Here is a 19720-nt window from a genome sequence, read left to right on the forward strand (position 1 = left end):
CCTCCTCCCAGCTTTTGAAAGTATCTTGTCTCCTCATTGGTATTTTGGTCAGGTGCCAGCGAGGTTACCTTTAGCTTCTTAACCCTTTACAGGTGAGAGGATTTTTCCACTGGCCAGGAGGGATTTTAAAGGGGTTTACCCTTCCCTTTATATTTATGACAGTAAGATTATATTTTTATTGGTAAATCTCAACAAACATTGATTTCACTGAACACACACAAACTGATGTCAAAATATTTCCATTGATTAGTCATTCAAATTTACAAATATGCAAAAAAGAAAAATGTTGCTTTAGAAATTAGTAGCCCTGGATTTAAGGTTATTTATTTTGTATATTTTGACATTTGATGTTGACCATTTGTGTTTTAACAGTAATAATGCTATAAGTTTTTGAATCTGGATGTCTACTTCCATTAAATAATTGTCTGACCCCACCATAATTTCCTGCCACTGTGAAATTTAAATAGATAAAAATGCTTAAAATCCATAATTTTGCACAACTCTGAATATTTTAATTGATAAAAATCTTTTTTAAATGCTTAAAAATAAACATCGGTATTACCCAAAAATAAAATTGAATTCTGCCAAGTCTACTTATGAGCAAGTCAACTACAGACCCAGTGATGCTGGGGAGAATCCAACCACTAAAGAGTTAATATGCCTCAGATGCTTGATAACTGCAGTATTATGTGGATTATGTACTGGAAGAAATTAATTAAAATAGTGCTCTTTAAACAGGTTGTCATAAATATAAAGGGAAGGGTAACCCCCTTTCTGTATACAGTGCTATAAAATCCCTCCTGGCCAGAGGCAAAATCCTTTCACCTGTAAAGGATTAAGAAGCTAAGATAACCTCGCTGGCACCTGACCTAAAATGGTCAAGATTCTTTCAAATCTGGAGGGGGGGGGGAAAGGCTTTTGTCTGTCTGTCCATGTGATACCTTTGCCGGGAACAGATCAAGGATGCAAGCCCTCCAACTCCTGTAAAGTTAGTAATTAATCTAGCTGGAAAATGCATTAGACTTTCTTTTGTTTTTTTGGCTTGTGAAATTCGCTGTGCTGGAGGGAATGTGTATTCCTGTTTTTGTCTTTTTGTAACTTAAGGTTTTGCCTGGAGGGATTCTCTATGTTCTGAAGCTGATTACCCTGTAAAGAATTTACCATCCTGATTTTACAGAGGTGATTCTTTTACCTTTTCTTTAAATACAATTATTCTTTTAAGAACCTGATTGATTTTTCCTTGTTCTTAAGATCCAAGGGTTTGGGTCTGTGTTCACCTGTACCAATTGGTGAGGATATTATTATCAAGCCTTCCCAGGAAAGGGGGTGTCAGGATTGGGGGGATATTTGGGGGGAAGACGTCTCCAAGCAGGCTCTTTCCCTGTTCTTTGTTTAAATTGCTTGGTGATGGCAGCGTACCAGGTTTTTAACCTAAGCTGGTTCCCAAGGCAAGAAAGAAATCTGTGCCTTGGGGAAGTTTTTAACCTAAGCTGCTAAGAATAAGCTTAGGGGATCTTTCATGCAGGTCCCCACATCTGTACCCTAGAGTTCAGAGTGGGAAGGAACCTTGACACAGGTGTTTCCATTTTTTCTTTTTCACTCAAAGCCAGGGAGACATTTATGCAGGGAGCAGGGCAGAGAGTTAGAATTTTTCAGGACGCTGTATTTGGGAAGGGAAGGGCAGGAAGTTCTGAGAAGCATCTAAGGCTTGTGCTGGACTGGGGTGCACACGCAGCTATTGCTCTGATAAAGACTCACTTCGGTTTCACTGACAATGTCTGAGGCTCACAGTTCTGCGGATGAGCCCCCACACACCCTATTGTGGGGTTATTGCTACATTACAACAGTGGGCCTTTTTGACACCTTGGTAACAGCAGCATTTTTGCATGGCATATAAAAGGAAGCCTAGAGGAAACGGATCAAGTACCAACGGTTTGTGGAAGCCTTGAACCCTTCAAAACTCTTATCCCTCGGACCACAGCCATCCCAAATGTCCCTTCCCTGGGTGAAACCCTGGCCCCCATTAAAGTCAATGGCAAAACTCCCACTGCCTTCAATGGGTCAGGTTTTGACCTCTCTGTTTTACATAAGAAGAAAACTATAGTCAGAGACAAAGGGATTGAGGTACAGCGGGGACTGGGATGGACAAAGCCTTAGAGGTCCCTTTTTCCTCTTTTCCCTCTAGGTCCTTGCCTACCCAGTCTGATGCGGATGGGTGGGTCCCACATCTCTAAACAAATCAACTGACACCCTAGGGCCTTCTGCTTTATTAGTGTCAGCTTCAGTGAAGACACTGAAACCCTCAGGCACTTCTGGCAACTGTTGAATGTAAACTCACTCAAATAAAAAACACACTAAAATAACACAAACCTTCCAACTTCCCCTAAACCAAATGTCTGTAAAGCAGGATAATGATGCTGATTTTCTTTGTAAAGTGCTGTGAGAACTACTGATGAAAAGTTCAGCTGTCCCTCCCCCCACTGCCATGTGCTACTCCTGCCCTCTGCCTTGGAGCTGCTCCCGGAAGCCTCCTGCTTGCTGTGCAGTGGAGGGGGGAAGAAGGGGGGTAATGTCAGGATGTCCCCCTCCCCCCTACTCCTGCCCCCTTCTTACCCTTTCTCCACATAGAGCAGGGTGGGGACAGGACAGGGCTCAGGACGGAGAGACCGCAGCTGCTGTCTCAACTTCCTGATCTTACGTATTAGGTAAACAAAGGAATCAAGCGAAGAAGCAGCAGAGGAAACAGCTTAACAACCACACCAGGGCATATAGTTTACAGGAGCTCTTCCTGGCTCATGAAACCAAGACAATGGACTTTGGAAAATATAAGGGGTGCAAACAGACATTCTAGTTATCCATCACTTAGGAAACAAAGGGGAGAGCACCTTTTAGCTCTGTGAAGGTTGGGACCTCTGGCCTGGAGGGCTAGAGATGCTGGTAATTTGATGTAAGTAACAAAACTCCTTAGGCAAAGCTTCTAACTTGCTAAAATTAAGTTTTAGTCACTAGGAAGTGGTTTTTATTTTGTTTTGTTTTGAACTGTACCTGTCTCTTTTTCTCTTGCTTCGGAGCACTTAAATCTATGTTCCTTATTAATAAACTTAGCTTATAGTAAAATTAAGAATATCTCAGTGCTGTTATATTGAAGTAAAGAGTGACTCCTCACTTAAAGTTGCCCCGGTTAACGTTTCGTTGTTACGTTGCTGATCAATTTGGGAACATGCTTGTTTAAAGTTGTGCAGTGGTCCCTTATAACGTTGTTTGGCAGCTGCCTGCTTTGTCCACTGCTTGCAGGAAGAGCAGCCAGTTGCAGCTAGCTGGTGGGGGCTTGGAACCAGGGTGGACAGGCAGCCCCCTATCAGCTCCCTGCTCCCCTAAGTTCCCTGTGCAGCAGCTACTCAACACAATAGGTGAAGTCCAGGAGCTGTCAGATTCTTTAGTTATTCCCATATCCAGTATATTTTGTATTTCTTTACAAATTTTCTCCTGCACTTTAACGGTGGTTTGGTATGCCCTGAGAGGTGCATGTTGGGGTGTCACGGTGTTGATCCTATGGACCATTTTATGAGTCATCTCGGGCATGCTAGAAAGTACATGCTTATGACTTTGCAACACAACCAGAATTTGTGATTTTTCACTATAGGTTAAGTCTTTGCATATCTTAGTGCTTTCAAGTGATGATTTATCCTGGCATTCAGCCATCAAATCAATGAGGTGTCATGGCTCAGACTCCTCTTCATCACAACAAATCTTACATACACCGTCTGTGGAGCAAATTTGCTGTGGGGTCTTTTTATACTGTACATGACTTCATTCTCTCTATCCACAAACTCAAAAGGTCCCTATCATGAGTTTTGCATTTTGTACCTTTTTACAGGGAGAAGCATTAATACCAAACCTCCACCTCAAAAGAGCCTTCACAAACATTCCTATCACACCAGGCCTCGTGTGGGCTGGCTATCAGTGAGGACAGTTTGCACCACTTCCATCATGTTCCTTAACTTCTTTCTGAATCTTTGTAAATATTCAGTCACTAGTTCCCCTTCTGATTCAGTGCCCCAATCCCACGACTCACTTTTGAGATTCAGGGGGCTATGATGGGGTGATGGGGTTCAGGTGGCCAGGTAGGCCTATTTATTGCCCAGACTGCACCTGAAGGAGAAGCCAGGGATGGCTGGGACCTAATTGCTGAAGGTGCCCAGCTGAGGAAGAACAGGTGGTGGGGCCTATATAAGCCAGGAAGCTGGCAACAGAAGGGGGCTGCAGGAAGGAAGGTTAAAGTTACTCCCTGAGAGCAGGGCGTTAGGAAGTTGGTGAACCCAGAGAGGGGGAAAGTCAGGAAGGTAGGAGAAGTCTCAGGGGAAAGCAGCAAGGTAGGACAGTGCAGGCCTTGGCGGCTGACCAGAAGGCCCCTTAGCTGGAACCCAAACTAGAGGGTGGGCCCTGGTTCCTCTGCCAGCCACTGGGGATGTGGCACAGGCCAGGCAGAGGACAGCAGGCAGTTTGTTCTGGAAAGACTTTGTTACACTACCCCTAGAAAGGGAACATGTATGGTGACCTGGCTGGAGGACTGAGTCACAAAGAAGAGAAAACGGTTACTCACCTTCTCGTAACTGTTGTTCTTCGAGATGAGTTGTTCATGTCCATTCCAATCAGGCGTATGCGTGCCACGTGCATGACAGCTGAAAGATTTCCCTCTAGCAGTATCCATAGAGTTGGCCTGGGCGCCCCCAGGTGTCACGACTTCATGGCGTTCGATATAGGGCACTGCCGACCCACCACCCCCTTAGTTCCTTCTTGCTGGCTACTGTGACAGAGGAGTAAGAGGGTGGGTATTGGAATGGACACGAACAACACATCTCGAAGAACAACAGTTATGAGAAGGCGAGTAGCCATTTTTTCTTCTTCGAGTATTTCTTCAAGACAATTCCAATCAGGTGACTCCCAAGCCTGAGTTCCGGAGGCAGGGTCAGAGTTCAGGTGTCCACTGATTGGAGCACTGCTCTACCAAAGGCCGTGTCATTTCTGGCTTGCTGGGTGATAGCATAATGCGATGTAAAGGTATGTATTGAGGACCCCCGTTGCTGCCCTGCATATTTCCTGGGTGGGAACCTGCACTAGGAACGCTGCTGAAGAAGCCTGAGCCCTGGGGGAGTGCGCTGTGAGTGGAGGGGAAGGCACCTCTGCCAGGTTTTAGCACTCTCGGATGCAGGACATGATCCATGACAAAATTCGCTGAGAGGAGATTGGAAGTCCTTTCATCTTTTCTTTGGGAGGAAAGCTGGATGTGGCCTGAGCTGAACCTTATCCTTACAGAATACCGTGTCAGGAGGCTTTGATGTTAGGGCCTTGAGTCAGACATTCTCCTGAGTGAAGTTATCGCTACCAGAAATGCCACCTTGTACAAGAGATAGAGCAGGAAGCACATCAGCAGCAGTTTGAAGGATGGCCCCATCACTTTGGAGAGGACCAGTCCCAGGCTGGGACCAGTTGTCAGACTTGCAGATATAGCCTGTTGAGACCTTTCAGGAAACGGCTGACCATAGGGTTGGAAAAGATTGAGCAGCCCTCTGCGCCTGGGTGGAAGGCAGAGATGGCAGCCAAGTGAACCCTTATTGATGACATGGACAGCCCCTGCTGCTTAAGATGGAGAAGATAGTCCAGTGTAAGTGGTATTGAGGCGAGTGTCAGAGACGGACAGCATTGTGCCGACCAGATTGAAAATCTCTTCCATTTGGCCAGGTAGGTAGCCCTGGTTGGGGGTTTCCTACTGCCAAGGAGGACTTGTCTGACCAAGTCCAAGCAAGAGAGCTCCATCAGGTTCAGCCATGGAGCTTCCATGCCGTGAGGTGCAACAACTTGAGGTTTGGGTACTGGAGATGGCCATGATCCTAAGTTATTAAATCCGGGAAGAGTGGCAAAGTGATTGGGACTTCCACGGACATTTTGAGGAGAGATGTATACCAGTGTTGGCAGGGCCAGGCTGGAGCTATCAATATCACCAAAGCTTCCCTCCAGATCTTGAGGAGCACTTGTGAATGAGAGAGATAGGCGAGAACACGTACAGGAGATGGCCTCTCCATGGGAGGAGGAACACATCCGCAATAGAGCCCGGGCTGTGATTCAGGAAGGAGCAGAACTGCTGGCACTTCCTGTTTCATCACATGGCAAACAGGTCTATCTGGGGAAAGTCCCACCATTGGAAGATGGAATTCATGACATCCGGGCGAAGGAACCACTCATGGCCATGGAATGACCTGCTGAGATGGTCCGCCAACCCATTCTGTACTCCTGGGAGGTACGATGCTTGCAGGTGTATCGAATGAACTACACAAAAGTCCCACAGCATGAGGTCTTCCTGGTACAGGGGAGAGGAACATGCACCCCCCCATCTGTTGTTATAAAACATCGTCGTGGTGTTGTCTGTGTCTGACACACATCTCCCTGCCAAGTGGGCTTGGAAAGTCTGGCATCCTAAATGCACCACTATCAGCTGTCTGATATTTATGTGGAGAGCGAGCTCCACCTGTGACCAGAGGCCTTGTGTCCTGAGGTCTCCCAGGTGTGCACCCCAGCCCAAGTCTGTCACCAGCGAGAGGGATGGCTGAAGACTGGTGAAAGGGACTCCCTCGCGCACTGCCTGCGGGTCGAGGCACCACAGGAGGGAGTCAATGACCGGGGAAGGCAGAGTCACAACCTTGTCCACGCTGTCCTGAACCGGCCGGTACACCGAGGCTAGCCACAATTGGAGAGACCAAAGCCTGAGCCTGGCGTGTTGTACCACACAGGTACAAGCAGTCATGTTTCCCAGAAGTTTCAGGGAATTCCTTACTATGGTGGTAGGGAACTGCCTGAGTTGTCGAATGATGTTGCCCAGGGCCCAGAACCTCGATTCCGGGAGGTATGCCCTGGCCTATTTCGAGTTCAGAACTGCCCATATACATTCTATCTGCTGAACCGGGGACAGCATTGATTTTCCCATGTTCAGGAGAAGACCCAGTTCATCGAATGTCACTCTTATGAAGTTGATTTATGCCTCCACTTGAGCCGTGGAGTGGACCTTGATCAGCCAGTTGTCAAGGCATGGAAACATCTGTGCCTGCCACCTGTGCAGAAAGGCGACCATGACTGCCATACACTTGGTGAATACTCGCGGCACTGCTAAGAGGCCAAACGGGAGGACTGGGAACTGGTAATGGTTGTGGCTGACCACAAACCTGAGGTACCTTGTGTGGGATGGAGAGATTGCTTTATGAAAGTAAGTGTCCTTCAAGTCGAGGGCAGCATACCAGTCCCCTGGATCCAAGGAAGGGACGATGGGGGCCAAAAAGACCATGCAGAACTTGAGTTTCTTCATGAACTTGTTGAGCTCTCACAGGTCTAGGATGGGCCTGAGCCTGCCTTTGGAAATACTGGGAACAGAAGCCCTTGCCTTTCTGCTCCTGAGGAACCTCTTCCACTGCTTCCAGCGATAGGAGTGAATGCACCTCCTGTATAAGGAGTTGCTTGTGAGAAGGGTCCCTGAAGAGGGATGGGGAAGAGGGGTGGAAGGGCGGGAGGGCAGTGAATATCCTCTCTCTACCGTGCGGAGTACCCAACAGTCTGATGTGATATGGGCCAATGCACGGTAGAAAGGTGATAGATGGGACGAAAAGGTAAGGTGGGATGGATCCAGCCTTTGTACTGGTGCACTATCCTCATGCGCATCTTCAAAAGGCCTGTTTTTGGCTTGAGGAGGGTTTAGACTGGCCAGAGACTGACGTCTCTTTCTAGAGTTTCTATTCCTCCTGCGTGAACCCTCCTGCCTATTTTGAGGCTGGTAACTCCTCAGCTGGGGCTGTGGTCTAAAATTCCTCCATTGGTTGGCCGGGCTGTGAAGGCCAAGGGACGTAAGGGTGGCCCTAGAGTCTTTGAGGCTGTGCAGGCAGGAGTCTTTTCAGTCTTTTCTGAAAATAAAGTCTGACCCTCAAAGGAGAGGTCCTGGATGGTCTGCTGGACCTCATATGGGAGGCCAGAGACCTGCAGCCAGGAACTCCTCCTCATGGCCACCCCAGTCACCATGGGTGTGCAGCCATGTCTGCTGCAGGCAAAGCTGCTTGTAGAGACGCCAGGGAAATTAGTTTACCTTCCTCTACTAGCACAGAAAACTCCGTGTGAGAGTCCAGGGGCAGGAGTTCAGTAAACTTTGTCAAGGCCCCACATATATTAGAGTTATATCTGCTGACTACCACCTGGTGGTTAGCGATGCGGAGCTGCAACCCCCTGTCGAGTAAACCTTTCTCCCGAAAAGGTCCAACTTTTTGGCCTCTTGACTTTTCAGTGAGGGCCCCTGGTAGCCCTGGCGCTCGCACTGGTTGGCCGCATCCACTACCAGGGAGTCCGGCAGGGGGTGCATATACAGGTGTTCGTAGCCCCTTGAGGGGACAAAGTACGTCCACTCATACCTTTTCGCAGTGGGTGGCAACAAGGACGGGGTCTGCCACAGAGTCTCCGTGGTTTCGCTGATGGTTTTGATCAGCGGAAGTGAGATATGGGACGGCCCAGAAGGGGAAAGGATATCGACCATTGGTTTGGTCTCCTCCACCACCTCCTCTGTTTTGATATTGAGGTTCTGGGCCACCCATCTCAGCAGCTGCTATAAGACCCTGCTGCCCTTCAGGGCCAGGGCAGTTGATGTGCCGGCCACAGCCTCATCCAGGGAGGAGGAGGAGGAGGAGGAGGAGGAGGAGAGGCTGACCAGTACAGGAGCCTGCTCTCTGCCCTTGGCTCCTCTGGGGTCCCAAGGAGCAAGGACCTCCGGCACCACAGTCAGTGCCGCAGTCAGTGCTGGAGCTGTTGACTCTGTAGTCGGTGCCGCGGCAGTTGTTGCTGAAGCCATCGATGCTGCAGTTGGTGCTGGAACTGTTGACACGGGTATGCGGGTCAGCTGGGTCACCATCGAAATCCCCGGTGGCCAAGGTGTGAGCGTTGGAATGAAGGACACTGAGACCACCAATGCCGATCTTGAACTGTGGCTCTGCCCCTGGCCTTCATGATAGGTCCAGGGCATCCAGAATGGTCGCTGAGGAGCTTGCCACTGGCCCGGTCATGGTGCCGGGCAGGTATGCCAGTCTCGGCAGGAGCGGGACCTCCTCCTCCTACTGGAGCACGATGATTCCACTTCCAACTCTGAGGTCTCCAACTGGAACAGCCACGGAGGAGCGGAGCCCCTTGGTGCCGGTGATGGGTGCCACAAACTGGGGGACCAGAGCAGCTCCTCCACAAGGGCGGCCAGTGCCAGGGGATGATGCGTCGAGGATGGTGTGCTCATCACCGGCTTGATCATTGATTGTACTGGGGCCCGAACCAGTGCTGGCAACCTCTCCTGCTTTGGAGGGGAGGCTGTTGTATAAAGTGCCAGCAGGTCCGATGCAGCCTTGAACACCTCTGGCATGGAGGGGAGCTGCAGCTCTTCTTGGTGTTGGTCCAGCAAGCGATGAAGGTCCGGACTCAACTGGGCCCCTTCTGGGACAGGAGTCGACATGACCCATGGCGGTTGGGCACCAGATGGAGGCTTACGACGGGGGCCAAAAAGACCATGCAGAACTTGAGTTTCTTACTTACTGACCGCGTGGTCTTTAGACCTGGCTGGCGAACGTCCTCTGTCCGACTTCTTCTTTATCTGGGGCACTGGGGATTGAAACCGCTGCCTCACAGAGGTCTGGGTTTTGTGTGTGAAGCCATGGCGGTGCCGATGGTCTCTAGAGGAGTTCTTCCTCAGCACTGGCTCATGTATCGAGAGCGCCAGCACACTGCGCACCGAGGAAACAGTGCTTGGGGCTGGCTCCCCCGTGCCAGGTTCTGACTTAGGTCCGAGTGCTTCCTCCATAAGTAAAATGCGGAGGCGCTGATCTCTGTCCTCTAAGGTATGGAGGTGGATCCCTCTGCAGATTCTACAATGCTCTCTAATGTGACCCTCACTGAGACACTTCAAGCATGAAGTGTACGGGTTGCTTCTGGGCACAGACCTGCCATAGTCTGTGCATGCCTTAAAACCTGGGGACCGAGGCATGCCCTGGTGCTGCGGGAACATTGGGAAGCCCACGAAAGGGAACTTATGAACTATTTACACTAACTATACAAAGAACTCACTACTACTAAGTACACTAAAAAGGAAACTGCAGAGAACACACGCTTGCCGAGGCAAGAGCAACGGGGAGTTCCAGCTCGCCATCAGAGGCGGTAAGAAGGAACTGAGGGGGTGGTGGGTCGGCAGGGCCGTATATGAAGCACCATGAAGGCACAATTCCAGGGGGTGCCCAGGCTGACTCTATGGATACTGGTAGGGGAAAATCTTCTGTCTGTTGTGCACGCTGCATGTGCACACCTGATTGGAACTGACACGAACAAGCACTCGAAGAAGCTGTGGTTTCGAGAGCATGAGGGATCTGCAGGGTGAGATGATGACGGGAGAGACACCACCAGAAGAGGGTGCAATGCCTGGCTAGATCTAATCTCGAGGATGGTCAGGAAGAAGTGCCACTACTGGAGAGTGCACCCCATGACAGGGCCCCCTCTCCTTTCTCCCACACAGGAGATCAAATGGGGCGAATCCTGTTGATCTCCAGGGAACTTCTCTATAAGAAATAACAGATAAGGTCACATTTCCTCCCAGTGGCTCACCCTTTTGTTTGCACAGATTTTAGTGTCCCATTGAAGCTTGCATCCAAACCATTTGTCCCTGGGTAATATAGGGCAGCCTTCAGCGGTTTTAAACCACACATTCCCCATAATTTAGCTGAATAGCTGGAACATGAAATTTGACTCACAATCTGAAAAAAAATCTCCTTAGGAAAACCTACTTGGCTGGAAATAGTGAAAAGGGCTTTGGCTACTGTATCAGCCTCAATATTAGACAGAGCACCTGCTTCTGGAGATCTAGTGGCATGATCCACTACTACCATAGGTGGCGGGTATAATACGCCAGGAGAGGCTAAGCCTCCCTGGTGCAGCTGCCATTGCTAGACAACGGTTTGTGGTTTTGGCAGTTAGTACGGACTGGGCTTCTGCCGGAGGAAGTTTTTGCATATTATTATGCACCGTGCAGGTTCTGGGGTGGCTGAGGAGGTGTTCAGCCGTAAACTGCCCCAGAACCTTCATGGCAGATATAGTAAGCTCAGGTTCTTCAACTCAGGGTCTCATGACAGGGGGTACGGGGTGGCTCTGGCCGGCTGGGACTCCTCCGGCCGCAGTGGGGAGGGGCTTGGGGTCTGCCCAGTGATGGCCAGTGGGGCTTGGGGTTCTGGTCATGGCGGGGGGGCCTTCGGCGGAAGCACAGGGCTGGGGGGCTAGCCTCCCTGAACGGGGTTCCACCCACCACCCCTACCAAAATATATTTCTTTCCTCTTTGGGTTGGCCAGGGCATAGCGCCCACAATATCCATTGCCACCCTAAAAAATGCCTCTGTGATTACAGTGAAGGGATGCAGGGGAGCTTTGTGAGACCTTACAGGCCTCTTCCACTTCTGACAGAAGTTACAAGACCTGCAATAGTCTCTCACCTCATTCTGAATATCTGGCCAGTAAATATTTCTTTTAAACCTTTCATATGTCCTCTGAGTCCCCAAGTGACCTGCAAAAGGACAGTCATGGGCTAACATCATTAGCTTCCTATGATGCCTAACAGGAACCATCAATTGTTTGTAAGGCTTCCCCTATTTTTCCCTAAGGGAGCGTTTCTGTACAATCTTCCTTCCTCTTCAAAAAACCTTTCTCTATTTTCCCTAAATGGGGTCCCCCTGGAGATGATCCTGCTTATGCTTTCTAGGGATCAGTCTGCTCTCTGTTCTGCTGCAAATTCCTGCCCGCTCTCAGCTCTGGTAACAGCCTCATCCACTGGGAGCGGCTCCTACCTCCTGGTCTCTACAGACACACTTGTTGCCGGCACCCAGTGCCGAGAGACAAAACAACAGTAGGGGTTCGTTACCCGGTGTGTTTCACTCAATAATCACAACGGGGTGGAGAAGCAGAAAAGTTTATTTGCAGCTGCAAACAAGGTACAGGGAGAATAGAATCTCAAATCCTGCACACCAGAGCAGGTCATTCCACACACTTTTATATTCCTTAATGCTACTGCACTACACATCAGCCAATTAAAACTTTGCACAAATACTCTGCCTTCCTTATATGGGTTACAACAGTGTTTATTTCCTGCAACTCTAACAAGCATTCCTAGCAACTTAAACAACCAGCACATTCTGTCTGGCCTTGTAGTTGTTTCTTTCTTATTATCTTTAACTTGGCGTCAGCAAACCTTACACTATAAGGCATTATCTGCGGCTGCAACATTGTTTTAAGAGCAAAAGAGCTTACTCAAACCAGCCAGGCCTGAATTCTATTAAGGGGGGTTGAGAAGAAGCCCTTAGGCCTTCAGCAGGGAGGCTTCCTCGACCCTTATGGCCTTCCATCCCCTCGACTTAACTAGTGGCCATGCCCTGGGGTCTCCAACACACTGCCTCCTTCTACTAAACCAGAATGAACCTCTGCTAAGCTGGGAATGTCCCATACCCCTCAGCCAGGGTGACCAGAGGTCCCGATTTTATAGGGACAGTCCCGATATAAGGGGCTTTTTCTTATACAGGCGCCTATGAGCCCTCCACCCCCGTCCTGATTTTTCATGCTTTCCATCTGGTCACCCTACCCTCAGCTGTTCCTCTGTCTTCACAATTCCTTTCTGGGATTACAGACCAAAATGCCTTTACTTCAGTTTACTATATTAACAGTCTCAGGCATAGTTAATAGAGCATTACTCACAAGCACTTCTTCTGGAATGGAATCCAACACACCAGCTTTTGAAATTGCCTTTTAGCCCTTCCGACTCCAAGTGCACTCCAAAGGCACAGTGGCTTAAAACTTTCCCAGTGTGAGGAGTTGTCCATTTCCCAAGGGAACATGCCAGTTTCCCTGACCATGTCCTCTATGACCTGAGAAATCCGGGCACCAGTGTCCCTCCACCTTAGGCATCTTTGCCATTCACTTTGGCAACTTTAATATAGTAGCAACATCACACGTGCCCGAACTGCCGTGCCTCCCCCACAACTTTTCCCCAAGTCCCTGCCTTCACGCCGCCCATTCTCCCCAAGCCCCCACCTCATGCTACCCCTTCCCTCTGAACTCCTGCCTTTGCACCGCCTCTTCCCCAGAGGCCCCGTTCCCTCCTCTCCACCACTTCCCCCAATCTTTTGCCTTTGCGACTGGTGAGACGTGGGGGGCCATAGCCCCTTGACCCCTCCCCACCATTCTGGCACTCCTGGTCTATGCCCCAGCCTGTCACCAGTCTCTGCAGTGGGCCGGGCCCCAAGGACTCACACAGTTCCGCAGGGGCAGGTCTGTGGCCTCCAGGACTCTAAAACCAGGCCTTCGGCACCAGTGAATCCTCTCTCTTTCCAGGGGCAGTGCCAGCCTCTTCCCAGTTGGGGCAGGAGGGCGCTGAGGTGAGTTTGACAGAATCCGAAAGTCCTCAGATCAGCGAAGGGAGGCAGAAGTTAAGCCATAGTCCATCCTGACCAAGCCAGTGCCATGATGAACCAGCCAAGCTGCCTGACCAAGCCAGTGCCATGATGAGCCAGCTAAGCTGTGATGGACTCCATCCCTTTCTCTCTCCCCACTCTCCCCCCGTAGTGCATTCCCATTGGTGAGAGATCGCCCAGCTTCCTCCAGAAGCCAACATTTATTCCCCACTTTACCAGCCCTTCCTTCTCAAGCTGGGGTCTCTGCTCAGCTTCCCTGCTGGGAGTTTTGAGGCATGAGTCACTGGAGCTTGCCTTGTCTCTCTGAATTCCTTGTTGATCTGAGTCGGTCTCAACTAGTTCCTTCACAAGGATTCATTTCACCCAGACAGGGAGGTCACACACACACACTACCTACGTCTCTTAGTCTGCCCTGAGAGCAAACTTTAATCCTTTCCTGCCTCCACTGGATAGCCATGTAAAATGCAGGAGAAACTGAGGCATATATAGGATTGATAAAAATATTACAAAAAATTCGCACTTTGTCACAAGGGTTAATCTGAACCCTTTGCAATAAAACCTTTTAAAATTCAGCATATTTCAAAGTCTGTTCAATTTCCATTTTATTAAATACATGTAATGTTTTACCTGAGAACTTTGCAATCAGCATGGGGACTTTCTTGTCTTCTGGGATTTTATACAACTCACAGAATCTTTCAGAAGTACTGCTCGATACAATCTGATTCTTTGCATTGTCCCAACTGTATTGTCTGTGGGGAGAGGGAATACCTGGGAGTTGTGGGATCTGTCCGTGGTTTTCCCACCAGTTCAGATTACGCTGCCTTTCCTTCTTTTTTCTTGGGTTTCCTTCTCTTTTAGCTCCAGGGTTGGCCTATGTACTGCTTCTCGCTTTCTGGCTCTCATTTCAGCTTCCTGCTTCAGGTGCTCACACGCCGCTACCACAGCTTCTCATTCTTTACCTTTCTGGTCAGCCTCCAACCTGATTATTTCTAATTTCAGAGATGTTTTGCCGTTATTCATTTTATCCTTCCTTTTGTTTTATTTCCTCAGCTGAAATAAACAAACGGAAAACAACAAACTGTCACCTTTTCTGACTGTTTCCAGACTTCTCACTATGGATCACTTAAAAATCTAGTTTACCACTGCTTGAAGTGTGAACTTCCATCCGTCAGCAAGCTGTGTGTAAATCCTCCCACCTTTGTCACTGGGATGCTGTGCTCAGGGCCCCAGAACCACAAGCTACTGTGCTACCCCTCTGCCTCAGCAAGGGAGAGCTTTTCTGGAACTTAGCCCTGGTCTACACTATGAGGTTCGGTCGAATTTCGCCATGTTAGGTTGATTTTATGAGCAATGCAGCTACACAACCAACCCCGTTCCGTCGACCTAAAGGGCTCTTAAAATCGACTGCTGTACTCCTCCCCGGCGAGGGGAGTAGCGCTAAAATCGACCTTCCTGGGTCGAATTTGGGGTGGTGCAGATGCAGCATTGTGCAATTTGACAGTATTGGCCTCCGGGAGCTATCCCAGAGTCTTCCAATGTGACCGCTCTGGACAGTACTTTCAACTCTGATGCACTAGCCAGGTACACAGGAAAAGCCCCGGGAACTTTTGAATTTCTGTTTGGTCAGCGTGGCGAGCTCAGCAGCACAGGTGACCATGCAGTCCCAGAATCGCAAACAAGCTCCAGCATGGAGCGAATGGGAGACACTGGATCTGATTGCTGTATGGGGACAAGAATCTGTGCAGGCAGAACTCCGATCAAAAAGAAGAAATGCTAATATATATGCCAATATCGCACAGGGCATGTTGGAGAGAGGCTACACCAGAGACACACAGCAGTGCCATGTGAAAGTTAAGGAGCTCAGGCAAGCCTACTACAAGACAAAGGAGGCAAACGGTTGCTCCGGGTCAGAGCCCCATACATGCCGCTTCTATGATCATCTGCATGCCATTCTAGGGGGGGACCCTACTACTACCCCACCACTGTCCGTGGACACCTGCAAGAGGGGAGTCTCATGCAACATGGAGGAGGATTTTGTGGCTGAGGAAGAGGAGGAGGAGAATGTGCAGCAGGCAAGCGGAGAATCCATTCTCCCCAGCAGCCAGGACCTTTTCATCACCCTGGAGCCAATACCCTCCCAAGGCAGCTTCCCGGACCCTGAAGGAAGAGAAGGCACCTCTGGTGAGTGCACATTTGTAACTACACTATAGGGGTTAAAAGCAATTGTGTTTAATGTTTGATTTGCCCTGAAGAATTGGGATGCATTCGTGGCCAGTACAACTACTGGAAAAGTCTGTTATCGTGTCTGGGGATGGAGCAGGAATCCTCCAGGGACATCTCCATGAAGCTCTCCTGGAGGTACTCTGAAAACCTTTGCAGAAGGTTTCTGGGGAGGGCTGCCTTATTTTGTCCTCCACGGTAGGACACTTTACCACGCCAAGCCAGTAGCAAGTAGTCTGAAATCATTGCAGCACAAAGCAGGGCAGCGAATGGTCCTGGGTTTTGGTCACATTCATGCAACGTTTGGTCTTTATCTTTCTGTGTCAGCCTCAGGAGAGTGATATCATTCATGGTAACCTGGCTGAAATAGGGGAATTTTTGTAAGGGAACAGTAAAAGGACCCCGTTCATGCTCGGCTGTTTGTGCTTGGCTAAAAGGGATCATCCCAGAGAATAGCCACGCGGTGGGGGGAGGGGTGTGCTGCACATCCACCTCAAAACCGCAGCCCCTCCTTTTAAATGGCAAACCCAACTGGCATTGCTTGCTATGGGAAAGGAGAGCGCTGCAGTTTGAAACCATTCCCACGTTATGAAGGTGAAAGACGTCAACCCCGCGTACCCTTTGGCTTACCATGGGTGCCTGGAAACCAAATTCCGTTGCCCAGCCATGTGTGATGTGTCACCATACCGGCAGGCGCTCAATATAAAAGGCAAAATGTGACCTTGTACCTAAAGCACATGTGCTGTCTAATGTGAATTGCTTTATTCACTGTGAAAGAGTATCCCTTTTGTTCTCAGAAATGTATCTTCTTAAATTTTACTCTCCCTTTTTATCCCCACTGCAGGTCCAAATGTTTCTGTGCTCCCCGTATCATCTCTGTCCCTGAGATTATCGCAGATTAGAAGGTGAAAAAAACGCACTCACGATGACATGTTTTCCGAGCTCATGTAGACCTCCCGCACTGATAGGGCACAGCTGAATGCATGGAGGCATTCGGTAGCAGAGAATTCAGTGAGCGTGATCAGAACACGCAGGAGCAGATGCTGAAGCTAAAGGGGGAGCAAACAGACATGATGAGGCATCTGGTGGAGTTGCAGGAAATGCAACAAGAGCACAGACTGCCGCTGCATCCATTGTATAACCAACTGCCCTCCTCGCCAAGTTCCATATCCTCCTCACCCAGACGCCCAAGAACGCGGGCGGGGGGAGACTCTGGACACCCAGCCACTCCACTCCAGAGGATGGCCCAAGCAACAGAAGGCTGTCATTCAAACAGCTTTGATTTGTAGTGTGGCTCCAATAAGCAATGTGGCCTTGTCCTTCCCTCCTCCCCCACCCCACCCGGGCTACCTTCTCAGTCAGGGCCATCCTTGGGATTTATGGGGCCCTATGCAGTATTATTAAACTGCTGCCCCTATGCCCAACAGCAGCCTGGGCTTGCAGCCCAGGGGCGGCGGGAGGGATGAGGCAGAAAAGGATACCGAGCCGCCCGGCCTGCCTCACGGAGGCGAAGAGTCACGGTTTCCCGCAGAGACCCCATATCCTCTCCCTCATGCAGAATGTGCGGCGCCGGTGCATTTGGCTCTGTGAATATGGTCTCTGCCTAAGGAGACTGCAGCGTGCACTGGAAGTGCGGGAATCAACCCGCTCTTACCTGCAGACATGGGCAGCGGGTGAAGCTGCCGCTTGGGGAGGCTAGATCCCCAGCCCACCTCTTCTGCCTGTGGCCCCGTCCCCACTCTGCCCAGGCCCTGCCCTCTCCCCACTGTCTCCCTCCTCTCTTCCCTCCCCCTCCCTGATCATCCCCTTCCAGCCAAATCCCGGAACCCAAATGACACAAATGACATTTGAAAAAAACTCTTCTGCAATTTCTTTCTAAAGAAAATGGAGCATGTTTCCTACAGCATGCCAGAAGCTGAAGATTGGACATGCAGAAGGTACCTAATTAAAAGCACTAAACTTGGGAATAAAAATGGCAGTCATGGGTTTTTTGATATACCCTGAGGTTTATCAGAGATTTATTTGCAAAAACTTTGTAGTAAGGGCAAGACAGCTGTCCTGCTGAATACAACATTAAATATTATGGAATACATGATGCAGCTCTTCTCTGTTTTACATTTTCTTAATCAGTATTTCTAAGGTGATTTTATATTTTAAATGTACTCTTAAGTCTTCATAAAGTAATCATTCCAGATTACTACATATTTAACTCACTGAATATTATTAACTACAAAAGATAGATTTTAAGTGATTATAAGTCAAAGCACAAGAAGTCAGATTTGGTCAAATGAAAGAAAAGCAAAATGCATTCTAAGCTGATTTTAACACTTTCAGTGCCCTTACAAACTTAGATGCTTCTCACCACAGGCTGGCTGGTTGCCCTTCAACCAGGCTCTCCCCTTTGATCAGCGCTTCAGTCACTTGGTAGTGGTGTCTGTAGATGGAGGTGGAAGAGAGAGGAAGAGCATGGCAAATGTCACTCCCTTTTATCATGTTCTTTCTTCCCCCTTGGCTTTGCCCCTCTCCCCACAGAGTCAGGTGAGCATTACCTCATCATAGTCCCAAACTGACCAACGGAAGGTGGGGGTGACTCACTCGAGAGTCCAACAGATCCTTTGTTGCTGCCTAAGCCAGTGTCCTTTGTTCCTGTGAGGCTGGGTTGGACTTGTCCCCTACATGCCCTGATGAGGCGTGAACTGCCCCTCTGCTCCTGGAGAGTTTTGCCTGGGCTTCTTTTAAGCCATGAAGACACATTTTCAGCCTCATAACTATATACATGAAATTACAACCTATAAAATTACTATAACAATAATGCTCAGTGCATCACGAGCCTTCTGAAGACACCCGGCGTGATAAACTTTGCACTGGATACCACACGATCCTGCTATAAGGATGAACATGGAGGTGCAGGGTGTTCCCCCGAGGTACAGAGTGTCACAATGGAAAAGGTAAACTTATTGTACGTACGATCAGTATCAGTTTCTAATGGAAAATAGCAAAATTGCAAAACAAGCAATGACTTAAGCTGAGCAATAAGCATTGTGTTCACACTAAGTGAAGTTATGGACCCAAAGAAAATAAATGCCACCCACCCCCTCCATATACAAGGTAATGTATTATATTTTCCCATGGTGAGATCTCTTTAGGTGAGATCTCTCTTTCTCTCTCACCACATTTTCTCTGAAAGAGAAAGCACCTCTGGGATAATGAGGTAGATCCCTCATCCATGCTGTGGAAAATACAGAACTGCTTTTCGGAGCATGGATCCACCTTCAACCTCACACTGAGCTGAATGGCCCTCTGCTGCTGTACCTCCTGCTATAAACCATTACAAGTGACACCTTATTTTGCACATTCTGCACTGCTGAATAACAGGATGGATAAACACCTGGAAAACAACTATCATACCCAGTGGTCTTAACTTATAATTGTGCTGATCCCTGATTCATGCCATGTAAAAATAATCTCCCACTAGGCACATTTTGCATTTCCATTTTTTCCCAATTTCTTTTCACTTACCCAGTATAAGAAATGGTGCATTTGCTACAGTCATGTCAAATGGTACCCCACAGAACAGCAACAGTCCAAAGCTGCTTAGCACAGCCAACTCAGAAGACAGCACTCCACATGCTGCAACCCACACTTTATTTCGTACACAGTCAACCCTGGAAAATTGTGTAAAAAGCATCTTGTTTAGATTTTAAATGCTGTATTTTTATATAATATAATTATATTATATTATAAATAATATAAAATATGCAATGACATGCAAAATCCGTACAATACATAAATTATAATTATCATGTTTTGTAAAAGCAACTTTGGTTACATGAGTCTCATTAATACTTTAATGAGAGCATCAGGTATTAACATTTTAAAGTCACAACATGGGCCAAATCAGTCCTTCAGTTTAAACTGCACAACCAGTTTCTCAGTGTAGGTGCATGAGTTTAACTGATAGCAGAATTGTTGTAGCTCTCTATTCCCCCATCA

Source organism: Caretta caretta, chromosome 2, assembly GCF_965140235.1.
Source record: "Caretta caretta isolate rCarCar2 chromosome 2, rCarCar1.hap1, whole genome shotgun sequence".
Classification (NCBI taxonomy): domain Eukaryota; kingdom Metazoa; phylum Chordata; order Testudines; family Cheloniidae; genus Caretta; species Caretta caretta.